The sequence below is a fragment of the Macaca mulatta genome, chromosome 3 (genome assembly GCF_049350105.2).
Source record: "Macaca mulatta isolate MMU2019108-1 chromosome 3, T2T-MMU8v2.0, whole genome shotgun sequence".
NCBI lineage: Eukaryota > Metazoa > Chordata > Mammalia > Primates > Cercopithecidae > Macaca > Macaca mulatta.
The window spans coordinates 174,174,577-174,187,690 of NC_133408.1; the positions used below are offsets into that span (position 1 = coordinate 174,174,577).

A 13,114-nucleotide genomic window follows, 5' to 3' on the forward strand; every position below is an offset into this window, starting at 1 on the left:
TGGGAATTACATCAGAAAATCAGAGTGTGTGCATTGCAGAGTAGTATCAGCGATGCTGCCCTGAAGAAACAGTGATGGAATTTTCACTAAGTAAATAGATGGTTCTGTTGACTCAGCACTGATTGGTGTGAGTGTACATACCATTGGTTATTGTAGGTGTCCTTCTCTTTGTTTGAATGTTGGGGCTATTTCTTTGTTCAATTCTCCCAATGTTTTCTAAGTAGCTGGCAATAATTTCTAAAATTCTTGCCTAGCTTAGCTATGCTAAGGGAATCCAAAAGAAAGGATATTTTTGTTTCAACTTGAGCTAGAATTGTAAACTGTACTCAGGGAAATCTGGGCATGGTAGTGATGGGGATGGGAACACTAAATATTAGTCCTCAAAGTGGGAGGAGAAGCCTAGGGGACAGAGGTAGCTTCTTGGTCAACTTCTCCTCCCTGTCTAGAGTTTCCATTAATTAATTAATTTATTTACTCCTCAATAAGTGTGTATAAATATATTTGTATTCAGTTTTATAAATAATTTATATTATTTATATATAATAAATATCAAAAATGCAACTTTGTGGTTTCTCTTCTCTTTGTTTCTTTCTTTTTTCTTTTTCTTTCTTTCTTTTTTTTTTTTTTTTTGGAGACAGGATCCTGCTCTGTTGCCCAGGCTGCAGTGCAGTGGCATGATCTCAGCTCACTGCAACCTCGACCTCCTGGGCTTAAGCAATCCTCCCACCTCAGCCTCCAGGGTATCTGGGACCACATGTGTTTGCCACCATACTCAGCTACAAAATTTTTAAAAACATGTATGTATGAGGCATCTTTTTCTTTATGAAAAATTGTGTGGTTTTCTGTTATTTTTTTATTTTTATTTTTATTTTTTGAGACGGAGTCTTGCTCTGTTGCCCAGGCTGGAGAGCAGTGGTGTGATCTTGGTTCACTGCAACCTCTGCCTCCCAAGTTCAAGCAATTCTCCTGCCTCAGCCTCCTGAGTAGCTGGGATCACAGGAGTGTGCCACCACACCTGGCTAATTTTTGTATTTTTAGTAGAGATGGGGTTCCAAAATGTTGGCCAGGCTGGTCTTGAACACCTGACCTCGTGATCCACCTGCTTTGGCCTCCCAGAGTGCTGGGGTTACAGCCACTGCACCTGGCCTGTTTCTTTCTTTTTTTTTTTTAATTGAAAACCACAACGAGAATCGAAACTATCCACATCTCACAGCTTATGTGAATATAAGTTAGATTTCTTCATTACCAAACTCCTTTAGGAAATTCTTGCTCAAGAAATTAAAAATTGCTGTTAACTTTATTGTTGATCCTTGGAACTTCCTAAATGACTCATTAACTCTTCATCAGAAGAATTTGGTTAGCAAAACAAATAATTAATTTGGTCCAGAGAAAGTCAATTATTACATAACCTGCACTCATATGGCTGGTTAAAGTGGTGGGAAACTGAGATATATATTATTGAGAAACTATATAAGGCATCAAATGTTAGTTTAGTTTACACTTCAAGATTCCTTGAACCCTCTCCTCAAAATCTTTGCCTTGCTGCGTCTACCAATTCTAATCTATTATGTCATGATGCTTATCTAATTTTAATCAAGCTCCAACCCTTGCTCCCTCTTCTACTGAGAGACCTGCCTTAAACCAGACTTCAAATATCTCAATACATTTCTTCATTTCGACCTTTCCCTCTAAGATGCTGGTAAGACGTCACAGAGGTAGCGTTGTCTTATCAGCAGGATCAATAGATTGTTTTGGTGTTATTTTGGGGATCCAGCATTCCACATATGCCCTTCTCTTAAAGTAGTAGAAATATTGTACAGAGCACCCTTGACATAACTAACTCCATCCTAGGAAAATACTCCATTTTGTATTTCATAAGGTACTTTGCCAACAAAGATATGATGTTTTGTTTAATAAACAAATAAAAAATAAAGACTGCATCCAACCAGATAAGGACACTCTTCCACTATCAGTTCTCACCAGAGGAAACTGTGACTATCAAAGATTAGCTCTTCAGTATCTCAAAACGGCCATCTTAACTGGCACCATCTTGCTGTCACTTGTGATGAGAACTTGGCATCTGACCCCGAAGGCTCTGCCACCTCAAAGACTCTTCCTTGCAAGACCAACGGACCACCTGGCCCAGATCAAGACTCCTTTTGTCTTCTTTGTTCTCTGTGCACTGCCTTGTTACTCTTTCTCTTGTCTCTTTTTCCTCTTAATGTTAAATGTTACTTAGTTTGTTGTGGGATGTTTAACCTATAACATTTACATATTGATTAAGTATACAATTATATATGGTGTGTAATGTTGACTGACTGTGAAGTAACTTGAGTCTGTGTGCCCACAGCTCTGACTGCAAGTCAATGGGAAGTACTAAGGAGAATTGCCTCCTTAGGAACTCCATGTAGCTCGTGGATTTTGTGATTGAAATAGCATCAATAAAAGCTTGACATTGTGGAAAGACACAAACATGTGTGGACCTGGTTATTTCTAACCTTGCACAGCTCAGGACAAAATTGACACAGTTGGCTTACTAGGCACAATGGGCACAGTTGTCTTACTTGGCATAATTGGCATAGTTAGTTGATTTTAAGGCTGAAGTCCCCACTTAAACTGAAATTGGAAATCATGTCATTTGGCAAAACAAACTGCCACCCTCTCTAAGAAGAAATAATCTCTCTTCACCTTGAAAGTCTGTCTCCCCGAGGAAAACCTTGGGTGACAGGGGACCTTGCCCAGGTCATGAAGATAATGATGGCTCACAAGGTCTTGACTGATGCCAAGCTAGGAAGCTGGTGGAGCCAGAAAGGCTCATACCAAGCAGGGTCTCAATTTATGAGATGACAGTTAGCAAAACAAATATTTAATTTAGCCTAAAGAAAGTCAATTATTACATAACCTGCACTCATATGGCTGGTTAAAGTGGGAAACTGAAATATATATTATTGATAAACTATATAAAATAGCTACCAATATTTCATAATGTGGGCCCTAGGAAAGAAACTTAAGCAAGCATGCTGGAGGGCTTGTCACCTAAATGCAGTACCCAGTGTTGAGGATCCTTGGTACCCAACAGAGTTGGAAGCCAGGAAAAGACTCTCTGTATAATCTCCTGAGGACATACAGTCAGACTTGAGGGACCCAAAAATTATTCAGCTTTTAATTACCAGAGCCCCCAAAGAAGAAATCCCTGCACTTTTAATGCAAAGTATCTTACAAATAGACAGGGGTCACCACAAAGGCAAAGAGCTAGCTCACAGAATCCTAAGGAAAAGTCAATCCCTTTCAGATGAAACTTTTAAGGAGGAAGCCCTGGATCTTAAAGACCTCCATCTAGAGGACCTAGGAGAATCTGATGATCCCTGTTGGAGGTGGGATCTATAAGTCAAGACCTATGATAACTAGAAAAAGAGTTATAGATTGTAATCATGGAAATGGCAGACCTCAGGACGAGAATACACCAGAGCAGAATTACAAACACGAAGAATAGATTTTTGCCAAAGACAGACCACAGATGCAGACTGGCTCCTCCATTTATGGGATAATTGAACACCATAACACTCTCAGGCAGAGAAATGCATCCCTCTGAGGAGGGATCCTAAAATTCCAGATAGTCTCCCCCACAACAGGGCTTTGGGCAAAAATTATGCCTGTCTTATTGGTGAGCCTGGGTGCCTAAAGAAAGGAACAGAGTCCTGAAGTTTATACTAGAAATCATTCTTATAGGAGAAACTAGAAAAGCACCAGAGACAGGGAGTGGTTTTTAGAAGCAGGACTAGTCTTGGAGAAGAGAGGTGGGAGAAAGTTTGCCTGACAGGCATTAGGACCCAGGAGGCAAGGGTCAGGATAGATAGGATAGATGGGTGAGTCTCGCTTGGGCAACATAACTTTGAGAGTTACCCTCATGGCTGAGCATAACTTTTTGTCAGGACCCCGAGGCTGAATGGCTCAGCTTGGAAGTACAGGAAAAGTGGAAGCTAGTTCCAGGCAAAACAACGCTCCCAACTGTGAAGAGTCAGAGGTTGTTAGAGAGTCCCTTCCCAGAAAGCCTGACACTCGTGTCTGTAGTCCTGTGGCTGTGCTAGTCGCTTTTAACTGTCTGACAGGAGCCCGGTGTTTAGCCCCTGAACTCTAAGGAAAATAGGACAGAATAGCAAGTGAAAGGGGTCCGATGGTATTCACCATGTGGCAATATCCCAGACAAGCCCCCAAGATGTGTACAGAGTTGGTTCCTTCTGCTGGGTTTGTGGTCTTGCTGACTTCAAGAATGAAGCGGCGGACCTTCGCGATGAGTGTTACAGCTCTTAAGGGTGACACGGACACAAAGAGTGAGCAGCAGCAAGATTTATTGTGAAGAGCAAAAAAACAAATCATCCACAGTGTGGAAAAGGACCAGAGTGAGTTGCTGCTGGTGGCTGGGGTGGCCAGCTTTTATTCCCTTATTTGTCCCAGCCCATGTCCTGCTGATTGGTCTCTTTTACAAAGTGCTGATTGGTCGATTTTACAGGGTACTGATTGGTCCATTTTACAGAGTGTTGATTGGAACATTTTACAAACCTCTAGCTAGCTACAGAGCACTGATTGGTGTGTTCTTACAGAGCACTGATTGGTGCATTTTACAAACCTCTTGTAAGACAGAAAAGTTCTCCAAGTCCCCATTTGACCCAGGAAGTCCAGCTGGCTTCACCTCTTAGTGGCACATGCCTGTAATCCCAGCTATTGAGGAGGCTGAGGCAAAAGAATCACTTGAACTTGGGAGATGGAGGTTGCAGTGAGCCAAGATCATGCCATTGCACTCCAGCCTGGGCGACAGAGTGAGACTTTGGCAACAGAGCGAGACTTCATCTCAAAAATAAATAAATAAGTAAATAAATAAATAAGATCACTAACTAGAATAAATAAGTAAATAAATAAGATAATAAATAAGAAATAAATAAAATAAATAAATAAGTAAATAAATAAATAAGATCACTAACTAGCAAATACTCTGTAACCATAGACATGTCAGACATGTTCTTTGCCACACCAATAGACCAAGAAGACCAGGAATATATTACCTTTATCTGGGAAGGCAAATAATACCAATTTAAAAGATTACCACATGAATATTTAAATAGTCCAATAACAGCTCACTCCATTTTATTATCACACATAGATCAATCAAAATACACAAACTAATGATATTATACATAGATGACATTACAATGGTAAACAATGACCAAGAAAAACTTACCCAAAAGAAATCTCAACACACTTGAGATCACTGAGATAGATTATTAATGTAGATACAAGTCCAGACACCAACTGCAAAGTTTTAAGAGTACAGTGGTTATCAGAAGGGATAAAAATTCTGACCACAGTGATAGATGGCTCAAAAGCCCGTAGGGCACCAAAAAATAAACAGGAAGCATAGACTAGTAGGCTTCCTTGGATACTGGAGACAGCCTATACCTTACCTAAACATCATCCTAAAACCAATAAGATAACTAGGAAATCCCAAGACTTCACATGGGGACAAGAACAAACACAAGCACTTGAAACACTCAAAGACTACATCACCACATTCCAAACATGACGTTACCCATCTCCAGATTCAGAACTTAGGTTGGAAATTTCAACGAGCAATGAACATGGAACATGGTCATCATAGACAAAGAAATCAGATTCTAAATCCTACTGGTTAGATTTTGGACAACAAAGTTTCCATATTCTAACAACAAATACAGCCCATTTGAAAAATATATATGGGGCTGGGTGCAGTAGCTTATGCCTGTAATCCCAGCACTTTGGGACACCAAGGTGGGTGGATCATGAGACCAAGAGATCAAGACCATCCTGGCCAACATGGTGAAACCCCATCTCTACTAAAAATACAAAAATTAGCTGGGCGTGGTGGCGTGCACCTGTAGTCCCAGCTACTCAGGAGGCTGAGGGAGGAGAATTGCTTCAACCTGGGAAGTGGAGGTTGCAGTGAGCTGAGATGGCGCCACTGCACTCCAGCCTGGCGACAGAGTGAGACTCTGTCTCTCAAACAAACAAACAAACAAACAAACAAAAAATATATATATGGCTTACATACGAAGCCCTCAAAAACACTGAGCCTCTGACTGGCAACAGCAATATTACCATTAGATACCATATGCCTCTCCTTCATGGAATAAAACTGAGTCCTGAAAAATAAAAAAAATTGACATGTATCCAAATTGATTCAAAGCTGTTCACATGAAAATGGTATATCCAGGATGGAGACACAGGCTTTAAGGGTCAACCAGGTCTCCTCACTGAAGAAATTCAGAACACAGAAATAGATGTGCCAACATTTATTCCGAGAGTAGGTACAATTTATGCTAACATAGGAAAACTGGGCCCAGGCTAGTCAAACTTCTTACTCAACACTTGGTTTATAGACAAAAAGTCCTCTGTGACCCAAGGCCAGGCCCAATGGACAGCAGCAGCACTCAGACCTCAGGACCAACCAGTCCTGAAGGAGGCAGGTCAATCACTCTCAGCAGAACTAATTACAGCTGTTCTAGCAGTCAGGCACTCAGAAAATCAAAATAAAATTTACATTTTTACAGACTTGTGGGCATAACCCTGCAGCCACATAAAAGAAGACAAAATAATTTCAAAATTAACTTCAAAAAGAAGACAAAATGGTAAAGGTATATGGTCCAAATCTTACTGGGAGCAACATATGAATTATCAAACAGAATTAAGATATTTGTGGCACATGTTTCAGCACACCAAAAAGTTAATTCAGAGTCCATAAAATTTAATAAATAGGTAGATACATTAACAAGAAGTATAACCATTGATATTCAAAACATACCCAAATTAAAACTACACAGAAATCCAGACAACTCAGGGAGACATTCATTACACCTCCACAACTCAGGATAAAAATCAGATAGTGAATGGGAGAAACCTTAAGTAACCCTGGTAACTACAGTGAAACAAGATATGACTCTAAAATTAAACAGACACCAGACACCATTCCACAAACACTCCTACCATTACATAAGTAAAAAGGACATTTAAGCACACAGTCAATGTATAGGTGGCTATCAGACAGAAATCAAAAAGTGACATGGCACCAAATTAAAAAGGCCAAAGCTAATTGTCAGCAATGTAAAACTAACCTAGACAAATATAGATATGCTAAATTCATAGATACATAGTAATATACACCTGATGTCTTTAATTTCCGCTTCAAGATAGATTTTATAGCATCATTAAATCACTCCTATCCACAAAAATATGCAGTAACGATGATGGATACATATACAGGAATTGGTGCAGCAATAGCAGCTAGCCACCCACTTGCTAAATAAACCATCTCACACTTAGAAAATTGGGCAGCTACTATAGAACCCCTAATAAACTGAACATGATCAGGGAACTCATCTTACATTAAAAACAACAAAAGCATTGGCAGATCGATGGGATATACAATGAAATATTACCTACCCTATAATCTGACAGCAGTGGGGTATAGAGAAAGACTGAACGGACTACTAAAAAGAGAATTAAAAACCTTCGACAAAATGAGTACATTCCAATAAGCTTTTAACCTGGCATGTTTCCATTTAAATCAAAGAGAAAGACTTAACAAAAGCAGCCCCCACTTATATCTTAATCAACTGACCTTAATGGTCACAAAAGATAAGGAAGGACGTAATGCAACTCTTATATCTTATAAGGCAAGCACTAAACTAAATGACAACACTATCTCCCAACAGGACATTGTGGCCAATGGACACAGAAACACTTATTGGACAAAATAATTTCAAAATTAATGGTAAAGGTGTATGGTCCAAATCTTACTGGGAGCAGAGGAGAGGAGCAGAGGAGAATCACAATTACATAAAATCTTCAACCTCTCTCCAGATTCTCACTAAACTTAGACATGTTATCACACTTTCTGCAGTATTGTTACACTGTTTTCTTCCAGTCATGCATTAATATTTTCCATAAGAATAAGTGAAGGCATGCTTCAATTCAATACAATTTTACTTGCCACTAACCTAATATTTTTAACTTCAACATCACTTCAGCTGGGCGCGGTTGCTCACACCCGTAATCCCAGCACTTTGGGAGGCTGAGGCAGGTGGATCACTTGAGGTCCAGAGTTTGAGACCAGCTTGACCTATATGGTGAAACCCCATCTGTACTAAAAATACAAAAATTAGCTGGCCATGGTGGTGGGTGCCTGTAATCCTAGCTACTCAGGAGGCTGAGGCAGGAGAATCATTGGAATCCAGGAGGCAGACATTGCCGTGAGCCAAGATCATGCCACTGTACTCCAGCCTGGGCAACAGAGTGAGACTCTGTTTCAAAAAAAAAAAAAAAAAAACACCCAAAAAAACCAATGATGACTTCTAGTCATCACCAAAATAATTAAATACTGTACCCACTTAAGACACCAAAATGGCTACAAATTTGTGTCACTTCTCAACTGGTCTTATCACCTTTCTCGTTCACTTCATACTAGCCGTCATAGTGACTTTGCTGTCTTGTTACTTACATTGTCACCAGAGAGACTGTAAACAGACAAATGAGACTAACACAAGTAAACACACCCCTTGCAGGCAAATTACAAATTACACTGTCTGCTTCTTAAGAGCGTCATTTGATTAACCATTTGCAGACTGACAGCTGTAGTGCACTCCCAGCATACGGATTTAGCCTCTCCAAGATCTCCATCACCCTCATGTATCCCGTCTTGCCCTCTTTCCTCTTCAGCTTCAGCCTCATCTTCACCACCTACAGCTCTCAGACCCACTTCACTGATTTCTTTCAGGAATTAGCTAAAGCAGACTGGCCCATGCAGGCTGGCAAAGACTGGAATTTCATACTAGACTTTGCAGAACCTAAGTGCCACTGCCACCTTCCTACTCCTTACATTTATGAATTAAATGCAGCATCAGCAGCCGTTCAAGGTTTAGCTGAAAGTGTACACCCCAATGATTGCATTGGTCTTGCTTGAATGCTAACCCTTTATAGAAGTTGTATTGTTAAACTGCTTAATAGGAAAGAACAAACTCCACATAACTACCTTACTTTGTTGGATCTACGCCAATCTAACCCAGCAGCCATACCACTGCTGGAAGCAAACCTTAACTATAATATTAAAGAAGGAAATAATGACAATGAGATTTATACATAGATTATCATATCTTTGTTTGCAGTTAATACTACTTTGTTTGCAGTTTAATGCCTATGTATCTGATCATTAATACCAAACACAGGATTGATACAAATAGCTTAAAATAGGAGGTATAGAAGGGAAATAGTAGATACTATTACTACTACTACTATTACTTCTACTTCTAAAGAGACCATTAAAATCCCTAAGCTTCAAACACACACATATCCAACAATGCCAACTTATACAGCACCTGAAATTATAGGATTAACAGAACACATTTCATAATATATACTTTATGAAAATATACCATTTTTGAACAATTGTTGGAAAATCAAGGAACTGATAAAGGAATACTTAGAGCTTCAATTAGACCATTTTATTCATATTTGTTTGACCAAAGCGATGCCTGAAGAATTTCTACACACGCATCGAATCAATGCATCTTTTTTTTTTTTTTTTGAGACAGAGTCTCACTCTATCACCCAGGCTGGAGTGTAGTGGCACAATCACTGGCACATTGCAGCCTTGACTTCCTGGTCTCAAGTGATCCTCCCACCTCAGCCTCCCAGGTAGCTGGGACTACAGGCGCATGCCCCCATGACCAGCTAATTTTTTGTAGAGACGAGGTTTCACCATATTGTCCAGGCTGGTTTCTAACTCCTGGGGTCAAGCGATCTGCCCGCCTTGCCCTCCCAAAGTATTGGGATTACAAGCATGAGCCACCACCCAGCCAATGCGTCTTTATAGAAGCTTTGCACACATTTCTAAACACCCCTTAGAAGAATGTATAACGTGACTAAATGTGACACACCCAATTTATGCAGCTACAACCAAGCATTCAATAACACCTCAAACCAATAGACAGCACACATAATGGATAGCGAAGTGCTAACAGAAACAGACATATCAATCAAGACAGATCACTGCATAAGAAGCAATAAATCAGACCAAACAGCAATAATGATACCACAGATGGAATCATATATTGCAGGATCTAACATGACATGCTTGAATATAACACACTTCTACAAGTAAGTCATCTGTTAATACTTGATATGAATTATGAAAGAAACGAAGAAACCCAGGCTTGAAGGAAATGAAGATGATGATTATGAAGTAGGTCCAAGGGATGATACTACACCAGATATTGCTACCACATGAACCACTACATGTTACATATACCGACATTTCATACCTCCACAGGAAAAAGTGCCACTGTTACTGGGATACACATGAGACTATGTCAGAACAACAAGGATATGATAAACAGCTAATTTTACCAAATTTATCTCCACTAGGTAAATATCATCCAAGAAAACAGCTACAGATATTTGTAGCAATTGGAATTATTTCAATTATTACTTCAATTCTTTCCACAGAGATGAAAGACATAAAAAGAGGATAAGACATATTGTAACTATTATCTAAGTAACTTTTGTTCACTTTCCATTTTTAGAAAGTTTTGCTTTCATCCACCCTGTTCATCTTATGATTACTATGCCAAAAGGCAAGATTATTTGACAGGACCACAATTCTTTAGTAAGGCAAAAATAATTCTTACCAGCAGAACTAGATTGTAAACAAAGATTGTACCCCATAATCTTAACTGATCCTATCACTTTACACACACTACTTGTGAAATACACACTAAAACAACTTAAGATTGTGTAGATAAAGCTTGTCCTGAATACAAGCATATTGCTTTCAAGCGTACAAGTTAAACACCACAACTGATGAACTTACAATGTACAGAATCAATGCTACCCAACAAGATATATATTTTGAAGCACAACCAGCATTAATATACTTTAAACTTAACTTACATACACCAAAGCTACATTTCATTATCCCATGGGTGAAAAATCTTAGCCTCATCCATTCTTCAGTATAAATTACTTATCAACATGGCTACAGATGCCAAGACCAACAGGCTTTAAAAACCAAACTGAACCAACAGACACAGCCCAATTCAGGCAGCTTTGGCATAACACAACACATACTAAATTTACACTAGATAGAAAACTTCGCTATGATATATCAAAACTACATTTAGGCAAAGAGCTTATAGAAAATGTAGACAGATATGTTACCATAACTGGAAAGTCTACTGTATCATGGGATGCAACGGAAACCAAAACATGCTCATTTTGGACACAATTGTGAAAACTACACTGGCTCCCCATCATCATAGTAGATACAGCAACATGCAAAATACCTGCTAAATTTACTGACTGTTGGAAGTCAACATCTTCTAGAATCCTGGGTGGTCCTGGACATCATTGGAAACAAGTATTTTTGATAAATTATGACAAACAAAATAGGAACAATTAATATTCACATGTACTCACAGACCAGATAACTACAACTTGCTATTATCTAAGTACTTGGACCATTTATATGCACATATGAAACAACAGAGATAATTAGCATATTCTTTACAGGAAATGAACCAAGAAATATGACTATATTAAACAAATTTACCAGCAAAACCAAATATGCACAAAATCAAGATATTTTTTCAATGTGTCCATTGAAAATTCAGGATGATTTAAACAACAATATATAATTTAAATCAATTGGTTGGAAACACTAGGAACCAAAATAAATATGAACAAAGTCATAAAAATAAACCTAGATATGTCAAATTACTTTTTCTCCATGATCTAGCCATCTAATGGATCGTGGAATAAAGTTACGTGGTCAGTCCAACATCCTATTTACCAAACTATAACCAGACTAGACTCCCACTTACCTATATTTGTAGCTAAAGACACCTCTTTTGCAAAATGCTCTGTTAAACCCTGGAACTCTGGACTATGCATAATTGACAGAGGATGCTGGAATGAGGCACATTGCTTATGAACATACCATTGAAAACCACAGTGGACCAAAGGCATAACAAACTCTCCACCTAAATTATTAGACCCAAATTTATTGAAACACATTCTAATTAACTCATTAAAATTAATTTACAAACCAACAGCTAGGAGAGTAAGAATAATTTTCAAAATAAAAGAATTTAAAGTCACATATGTCCAACCACAATGTATACAGTTTGAGGGACAAGGATATGACAAAAAGGGACAAGGTATGACAAAAAGCTCATTTTACCAAATTTATCTCCACTAGATAAATCTCACCTAAGAAAAGCGCTATGAATATTTGTAGCAGTTGGAATTATTTCAATTATTGATTGAAATTATTATGTCTACTATTTCCACAGAGATAAAAGACATAATCTACAAGTAACTGCCTTAGAAAATCTACAAATAACTGCCCCAGTCATTTCAGGAATACAAGAAGCAGAAATTCAGGAAGTTAAAACGGACCTATTTGATCTTTAACATAAACAACTTATACATAGAATAGCAATACCAAACACAAATAACATAGCATTTAAACAAGATTTAGATGGTTTACACAGAAGATGCACCTTTCCAAATGATTAAAAAGATCTTTAGCCATACCCGTTGTGAAGGCTCATGGTCAAATTGAAATTCAATGGATATATTAAAACCTGGATTCTGGAATTGGCCTAAATATATTTGGGAGCATTCACAGAACTTTGCCATCTTCATTGCAACCACCGTCTTTGCTTACTATTTACTTAAAACCTGCCTTTGTAAAACAAAATTTGTAAACAAGCTGCCAAGAGGAAATTAATTCCCATGATGACTTGTCATTTTCGATTTTTGTAACACTCCCTCAAACATTGTTTGCATTGTGTTTACTAAAATCACGGGGTGGATTGTGTAGAGCCTCCTTGACACAACTAACTCCACCTTAGAAAAATACTCCAGTTTATATTTCACAGGGCACTTTGGCAACAAGGGTAAGATGTAGGGGTTATTTCTTGGTTCAATTCTCTCAATGTTTTCTTAGTGGCTAGTAATAATTTCTAAAATTCTTGCCTAATTGAGCTATGCTAAGGGAATCCAAAGTAAGGGTATTTTTGTTCCAACT

General features: G+C 38.5%; 1 protein-coding gene across 13 annotated transcripts in view; it reads right to left on the bottom strand.

The window, feature by feature from the left end:
- The window catches only part of AKR1B1 (aldo-keto reductase family 1 member B), a 199,383-nt gene that overhangs the window by 40,847 nt on the left and 145,422 nt on the right, over positions 1-13,114 (bottom strand). For 2 of the 13 annotated variants that reach the window (XM_077995027.1, XM_077995029.1), the window contains exon 2: positions 4,628-4,805. The exons of the other annotated variants lie outside the window; for them this stretch is intronic. The gene's annotated coding sequence lies outside the window, so the exon portion shown is untranslated. The remainder of the gene's footprint in view (positions 1-4,627; positions 4,806-13,114) is intronic. 13 annotated transcript variants of the gene reach the window in all.